This window comes from Gallinula chloropus (assembly GCF_964237585.1).
Source record: "Gallinula chloropus genome assembly, chromosome: 4".
Classification (NCBI taxonomy): Eukaryota; Metazoa; Chordata; class Aves; order Gruiformes; family Rallidae; genus Gallinula; species Gallinula chloropus.
The window spans coordinates 46,564,753-46,573,019 of NC_140088.1; positions in this window are offsets into that span (position 1 = coordinate 46,564,753).

Below are 8,267 nucleotides of genomic sequence, written 5' to 3' on the forward strand. Positions count from 1 at the left end.
TTATATCTGGCTGTCTTACTTGTTCAATAAATGTATTCATGTAGGACAGTGATTTTTCCAGGCTTTCAACCCAAATTCTAGCTCTATCCCTTTTCAGTCTGAAAAGGGAAATGATGATCCCCTCTACTTGCTTGTATTAGGGAGAACTGTGGGAAACATTTCTTAGAGATAGGTAGGACCAAACACAAACAGCAAAACTTGAATTACCACCAGAACATTGGTGTACTAAAATGACTTCCCTTTTTGTCAGAGAGAAATTCCTCACAAAAGAATACAACTTTATTCCTGACATCTACAAAGGGAAGGCAGATAACCTTACCCTGAGTTTCTGCTCCCACCTTATGATGGACAATTTCAGGGTCCTGGAGATAAATTCCTTTTCTTCTATGATAATCCTGCATGTAGCATCGGAGAGTCTCAGTCCTGAGATATACCAGCTTCTTTCTGAGCGGGAAATCTTACGGCACAGTGACACACAGTGGGTGCTAGAAGGCTTCTCTCCTAGGGCTGCAGGCACGCACTGTTAAAGCAAGCACCACCCTTTGCCCCATTCAGCAGCTAATTCCATACAGAATCAATGAATATTTAAGAATTCCTTCCCCTGTGGTACCAGACAACTTGCATCTATTTATTATTGATAATTGAAAAACTGGAAATCTCTGTAAAGTAATGGTGGAATGGCTCTGTGTGGGGCTGTGTTGGGGGCTGGGGAAGATGCTTTGCTTATATCCCAGAGATTGAGAGTGATAATAATTGAGAAACTTAATGCAAGCTTGTGAAAGCAGACGAGTATTCAAATAGAGCCCACAGGGAACTTCTTAAGGTCCTTTTTTTTCAAATACAAATATAAAATATTGAATCTGACAAACACTTTTCACATATTTTGTGTCTTTTTATCCTAAATGATGTGTACAGTGTACTCTGTGATCAGGTCACACAGTGCCTTCCAAACTGGCACATGAGCACAATCTGCATCCTCTGTACTCAGAGGAGTGTATTTCTCAGTGGTGGGATGGAGTCTTTGATTCTTGTTCCTACAGCAGCTCCAAATTTTCTGCTTTTCACATTCAAATGTTGGTAGATGTACTTCCATATCGCCATACTATAGAAGTAAATATTTTTCCTTCCAACTGTACTTTTTTTTTTCTTTGCATTTTTTTTTCCCCTTGAAGTTTGCCTTTGGAGTAAATTCCTGTTTCAGATGACAGAAGTCATGCCTTTCTGAGACCAGAATATTTTTTTCATGACTGACAGATCCAGGACCTGGCACTTGATCACAGACTTTCTGATCATTAATGCTGACAAGAGGTAAAATGGAGGTTTTATTTCCTAAATGGCTTAAATGTTTTGTAGCTCCTACACTCACTTCGATGCTTAAATTTAATATTTAAGTCTGAGATTTGTCCATTGTTATAAATGCAAGAGTCATTCTGGAAGATAATATCAAATCGCACATAAAATTAGATATTTATTTGATGGTGCTGCTCCAAATGCTTAGATCTATACATATCAAATACATCTGACAGCTTACAAAATTAAGATTTCCTTGTGGTTGCACACTTTATCTATAGAGAGCAACAGCCTCTTAATAGCGTTATAAAAACTATACATATTACATATATTTCTCTAAGCACTTCTTTTCTAACAGCTAGATCATGAAGTTCCTCTAGCATATGCTGTTTTCCTCTAAAAAGCAGTAATACCCATGCGGTACTGAAATAGTTTTAAAATATTTTTGTCTCCTTTTAATGCAGATAATAGTATCAAGCCTGTAATGGTTTGGTTCGCTATATAGTAGATAAGTGGTATACTGTACCCTGATATGTGATTGAATTATTTTTCAGCTTCTTTCTCAATATTTTTTAGTATAGAGCTGTGAAAAATTAATAGATATAGGCACTGAAGGATTAAAGTCACATTTTACTAGGTGGCTGAAAAAGAACTAGTAAATAGTTAATTGAGGAAACGTAAATTTCTGGAGCACTGAAAATCAAGGTGTATCATTCATAAGCCCCTGTCAAACTTAAGGGTTATTATCTTTCCTTGACGATGGACTTTGTCTTTTCTTAAGAGGCTCCTCTTTAATGATTACTCTTCCCTCAGAAACACATGCTTATTTATCTATACAAAGATCATTATATCCCAGTAGCGTGGGGAACTGGAGGCTTACAGTTTCGAAATAGGTTATTTCCAAGGGACACAAAGTCCTTCCTATGGGATCACTCTTGCCCATCAGCAGCAGGTCACGTCTGGACACTCAGCAAGGACTGCAGCTGGTGATGAGATCTCATCCTGTCCATCTGCTTCTATCTATTTTATCTTGAGTCTTCAGATGCAGAGTTTGCGGAGTTACTTGCAAGCCCATTTGCACACTTTGTGAGCATGGCTGTTTTGGCTGTACAGGGTTGGGAGTGGGGTTGCAACCCTGCTTAAGGAGAAAAGACAGTGAACTGGGGAGGTGCATGGAGAAAAAGTGCTAGTCTGAAATACTGGATTTCAAATAATCATATCCTAAAAAGAGAGAAAGAAAAAAAAAAAGCTTAAAATCATCTGGTAGTTTGGACCTGATGATCCCTTGAGGTCCCTTCCAACCCCTATGATTCTGTGATTCTGTGATCTGTCAGTTATCACTCACCCCTCCTGACTTGTAGTGCAGTGGAAGAGGGTCCCTCGCTCCCATGTGGCTGCAGTTTCCCCTGGACTGGAGCCATCCTTGCTAGTCCCCAGTTGCTTATCCCACAGGCTCCTCCCTGGGGCCACACCAACCTCCCTGCACACGGGGCATCAGCCTGGCTTCGCTCCTTCAGTTCCCCTTTTATTTTGAAGAGGGAGGGGAAGTAGCATATAGGAAAGTAGTTGGCTACTTATCTACCCAGGGTAATGATTCATTTTCCAGAAATGGCACTGATATGATGTAGAAACCTGCTTTTATCCAAATACCCATCAAAATAAAGGATTAGATATTGCAGTCAAGACCATAAGCCGTGTAGCCTGTGCAATAGTTCATGTAACAGATAGGAGCTGGGTGGAGGTGCTGGGATGGCTGGTGCTGACCTCATTGCGAAACAGAATGAGTCAGGAAGATTACTGTGCTCTTGGTGTGCACACCAAGGAGATAAGACTGTCCTTGGAATCATCTCTATTGTTCTCTATTTTTCCACTGTGGTAAATGCTTCTTAAAGGATGGGGCACAGATATGTCCCATCCTCTGTTGGAGTGCTCCCCAGTTATCATACTGGGATGTTTTACCTGTGTCTGGTACTTGCTCTGTTCAGATGTCTACCTGCTGCAACAAGTCCCTGGGTTTCAGAGAAAACTTCCAGAACCAGATTTTTTTTTTTTTCCCTAGTTTTGCTAATAAAAGTGGCTGTGTGAGAGGGAGAGAGTATACCAGAGGGTGAGCATGGCAGAGAGAAGGAAAGGAGATGAACTGATGGAAGGCAGGGAATGGCTGCGCTGGGGAGATTGATACAGCATCAGCTATTTTTGATTCTTGCAGGGAAGAGCATAGTAATAATATGAGAAAAAATTACTAACTTTTGTTTGGCTTGCAGGTAGAAGCAGCTTTGCAAACTAAGGCCGTTAAACTGGGTTTTTCATTTTGCTAGCGGAACACATTTTACTGCCTGTTAACAGAGGGTTATGTTATGGGCTGTCAGAAGATGTGCCATCTTGATTCCATTGTATCTCATCAGAAGGCAGCAGCCAGGGATGGAAGAAAATAGCAGTTTGTTTTTAAATTATGATAAAGTACAGCAAAAGTAACGCATCTTACATGCTGATCAAACAACACTTTGGGAAGTATGTAGCAGATGGGAAGGAGAGAGGGAGCTGAGAGCTCACTGCAGGTGGTTTAAGGATAAAGCAGCACAGAGTGCACTTTAAAAAGGCACATAATGTCTGACTCACTGTTTCTGTGCCGTTAAAAGCTCCAGAAACAAAAATATCCTGTGTTGGTCTTTAAATGTTAATAAGTAGTAGAAATACTGTCTCATCACTGCAAGAAGCATTTAGAAAGAGTTTCGCAGAAAGCTTGGGGGTAGAAAAAAATGTACTGGGCAGGATTGCTGTTAATAGTCCATACAGGAGGCCTGTGCTCTTTGTGGTCAGCTTTAATGAGCATCCCTACTTACAGTAATCTGAAGATCACAACCCTTTGCTTACCCACATGTTACCCTACTAAAAGAGGAAGGGGACATTCAGGCGCTCCCTGGGGAATGGAGCATGAGGAGTTATGAATCTTAGGGCATGGCATGAGGAGGAAAGGAGCCAGGCTGTGGCCTTTCTGTAGGTCTTTGCCCTCATGGACTTCCCCTCCTCTCTTGCATCCAAGGGACTAAAACTCTTACTGCTTCACTAAAATCTCTTAATTTAGATTCAGGTGCATGACCTTTTGTATGAGCCCTTACTTGGGCTATCTTTAGGGCTATAGAAAACATCTCTCCTTATCCTTCCCTGAAAGGCCAAAGAAGGGGGAGTACAGGGTGACATGGGGTCATGGACGGACTTCTGAAGGTTACCAAAAATAATACGACATAAAGTAAGCATTGGGAATTGGAGAAAATGTATGTGTCTTAATGGAAAACAGGCTTTTCCCTTAGACAGTAGATAGTAGGGGAGTTCACATCTGGTGCCACGTTAGGCTGTTTTTGTAAGAGTGAGTGCTCTGCACCTCATGTGAAGCTGGATGTGTGGTGTCCTGCCACAATAATTGCTTTGAAATCAGGCAAAGGGATGTCATAAGAGCATGAACAGCTGTAAAAAAGTCTTTGGAATTTGCTTATGCAAACAATTATTTGTACGCCTGTTCGTTCTCAATTGCTCAGTTCTTTTATGTGCTGTTGACTCCAGTATAGCAGGGACGCTTTTATTTTACTTGGTTTTGGAAACCAGAGATGTAACTCGGGGATAGGGCTTATCTGAGGTCTGAGAGTGGAGGCGGGGTGAGCAGATCAGTGAAAAGTCTTTGCATTTAGGACAGAGACTCAAGAGAGTCTCTGAACAGGTTATCAAAAGGACTTGGGCTTGCAGCAGTACTCTGTGGTCTTGGAAGGACAAACCAGAAAAATATTTTGAGTTCACCCCCAAGTATTGTGAACCATGGTGAAGGAAATGAAACCTGAGGTGGAGGTACCTATCAATAGCCCCTTTTAGTTCCTTTAGAAGTATACAAATAACATTTGTCCCCCTCAGAAGTGAGCATCTTCCTGGTTCCCAGGAGAAACATTTGCAGGGTGCTGGAGCCATCCTCACAGGCCACTGGTGCTGGTCCAACCCATTGGCATTGACATGTGGCTGTGCAGGGGTTTGGATTGGGACCTCCAAATCCAAAAACAGTGGGGGTTTGTTCTGGGGTCACACATTATGTGAAAAATCCTAATTTAAATTAAAGCAAATCAAAAATTAGGGCTCCATTCTGCTGCAAACTTCTCTACTTGCTGCCTGCTGAAGCGTTTCTCTCATAAGTAATGGGAAAAGAAGACAAATTGTGTTGGTGCCTGGGTGGCAGCTTAAATCCTGGAAATTTTGCTTCATTGGCAATAAGTTTGTTTCATGCTGGTAAATGTCCCAAATATCATGTTGTGTGTGACTGTGTCTATATCTTACGTAAAATGTGATTGCCTCGTGACTCTGTTTTTTGCCTTTGTGTGTGCACATATATATGTATAAAAACTATACATGCATGTATAGGAGGGAAATCAACTTTTTAAAAGGGTAGACAATGACAGGACAAGGGGGAATGGATTGAAGCAAAAAGAGGGAAGGTTTAAACGAGATATTAGGGGGAAGTTCTTTACAGAGAGAGTGGTGAGGTGCTGGAAGAGGCTGCCCAGAGAGGTGGTGGATGCCCCATCCCTGGAGGTGTTCAGCGCCTGGTTGGATGGGGCCCTGGGCAACCTTGTGTAGATCCAGGCCTGGAGGTTGGTGTCCCTGCCTGTGGCGGGGGGTTGGAACTCTATGATCCTTGGGGTCCCTTCCAACCCATGCCATTCTATGATTCTATATTTGGGAATTAGAGCAGCCAGGGAGATTTGGTGCACGTTGTTTCTTCCATTCATTACATTGGGTTTGGTTTGGATATTTTTTGTGTGTTTTTTTCTTACATATCAAAATACTTTGGGGTGGTTCTCAGTGTGAGCTGCAAGGAGTTGAACGGTAATTTTATTCATTTTGAGTTATTCATTTGAAAACTTGACTCTGAGTACAAGTGTTGAACAGTTCTGGAAAGATAACCCATGAAGTTAAACAGGGAAAAGAAATATATTATGATAGTAGAATGTGGCCTGTGAATGGCAGTAAATTAGACATTGAAATTAGGGACGTTGGAAATAAACTTAGGTTCAGCAACAAATTCTGGCACTTAGATGTTTGCTATATATGAAGACCTATAGTGGAAAAGTTGCAGTTTTAAATGCAGAATGTATTTTTCAAGGGAGATGAGTTTTCCTTCTCACATGAAACCTGGAGCACTTAAAACATGTCCTTTCAGAAGAAAATCTTCTCATTTGTCTTACTTTACCTAAACTGAAAACAGGACATCTCCCTGTTACGTCTTTGCTTAGTGGTGCCCTGATGGACAATTGCTGAAAAATTAGAAGTGAAATAAATATTGCCTGTCTACTGCTTCAGAACAGATCCTTTACTTTGCTTCTATCTTATACTCTAGAATCTGTGACAGGGTAACTGAAAAATTCAGGGGAAGTTGCTTGCGGTCGAGAGTCTGACAACATAAATGCTGGAGAATTTTGGATGTAAGGATGATAGGAATGGATTTTCAGCCTTCTGGTTTTGCAACTCATCTGCTGCTTCTCCCTCTTGCATATGTCGCAACAAGTACAAAGAAGAAGAAAGCAGAATTATTGGATAATCTGTTTAAAAACGTCATAAGGGCATTTATCTGCTTATGTCAAAGTCAGGTTCATTTGAAGATATTTTCCTTTGTTGTTTTTTTTTTTAATATTAAAAATCATATTACTGAATTTTCAGTGGTGTGTTATCCTGTAAAATCTGTGGTACAGTAAATTACTATTCCTCTCTAGTTGGAGGAGTAAAGGGAAAAATAAGAGATAAAGATTTCTTCCTTTGATTTAATTTTCTAGATTACAGATTGTCTTCTGGTGAAAACTTGCAAATAGGGTGTTCTGAGGGCTTTCATTTGCCAGGGAACACTCCAATTATCTCCCTAGATGCTTTTCTTGGCCAGAGCAGCTTTCAATTCAAAACATACCAAATGTCCAGCAGTAGCTTCCAAAACAAAGGAGCCAAGACTGAAAGACATAGCTGGCCTGAAAGCTCCCCAGGGGGCCCACAAGCAGCCCCTAGCAGTTTGGCTCTGAGGGCTTTCATTTGCTGGGAAACAGGCAACACTCTCACTGTCTACCTAGGTGCTCATCAAGACCATAGCAGCTTTCACTTCGAAACATACTAAACATCCAGGAATAGATCCCAAGCAAAGGAGCCAGGACTGAAAGACATGCCTCTCCTGAAACCTTCCAGGGAGCAACATGAGCAGCCTCTGTCATCCTGGCATTGAGGGCTTTTGTTTGACAAGAAAGAGGGAACAGTCCAACTATCTCCATAGGTGCTTTTCTCGGATGGAGCAGCTTTCACTACAAAACATGCCAAACATCCAGCAATAGCTCCCAAGCAAAGAAGCCAGGACTGAAAGACATACCTGGCCTGAAACCTACCCAGGGAGCCCACAAAAGCCCCTGTAAACCTGGCTCTAAGGGCTTTCATTTGCCAGGAAACAGGGAACACACCAACTGGCTCCCTAGGTGCTTTTGTTGGCTGGACCAGCTTTCACTTCAAAACATGATAAACGTCCAACAAGAGCTCCAAAGCAAAAGGAGCCAGAACATACTAGGCCTGAAACCTCCCCAGAGAACCCCAATCAGTCCCTGTCGTCCTGGCTCTGAGAGATTTTGTTTGCCAGGGAACACTCCACCTATCTCTATAGGTGCTTTTCTCGGCTGGAACAGCTTTCTATTCAAAACAAGCCAGATGTCCATCAATAGCTCCCAAACCAAAGGAGCCAGGACTGAAAGATGTACCTGACCTGAAACATCCCCAGGGAGCCCATGAGCAGTCTCTGTCATCCTGGCTTCAAGGGCTTTCATTTGACAGGAGAAAGGGAATAGTCAAACTAGCTCCCTATGTGCTTTTCTCGACAAGAGCAGTTTACTCTTTAGAACATGCCAAAAGTCCAGCAATAGATAACAAGCCAAATGAGCCTAGACTGAAACACATACCTGGCCTGAAACCTC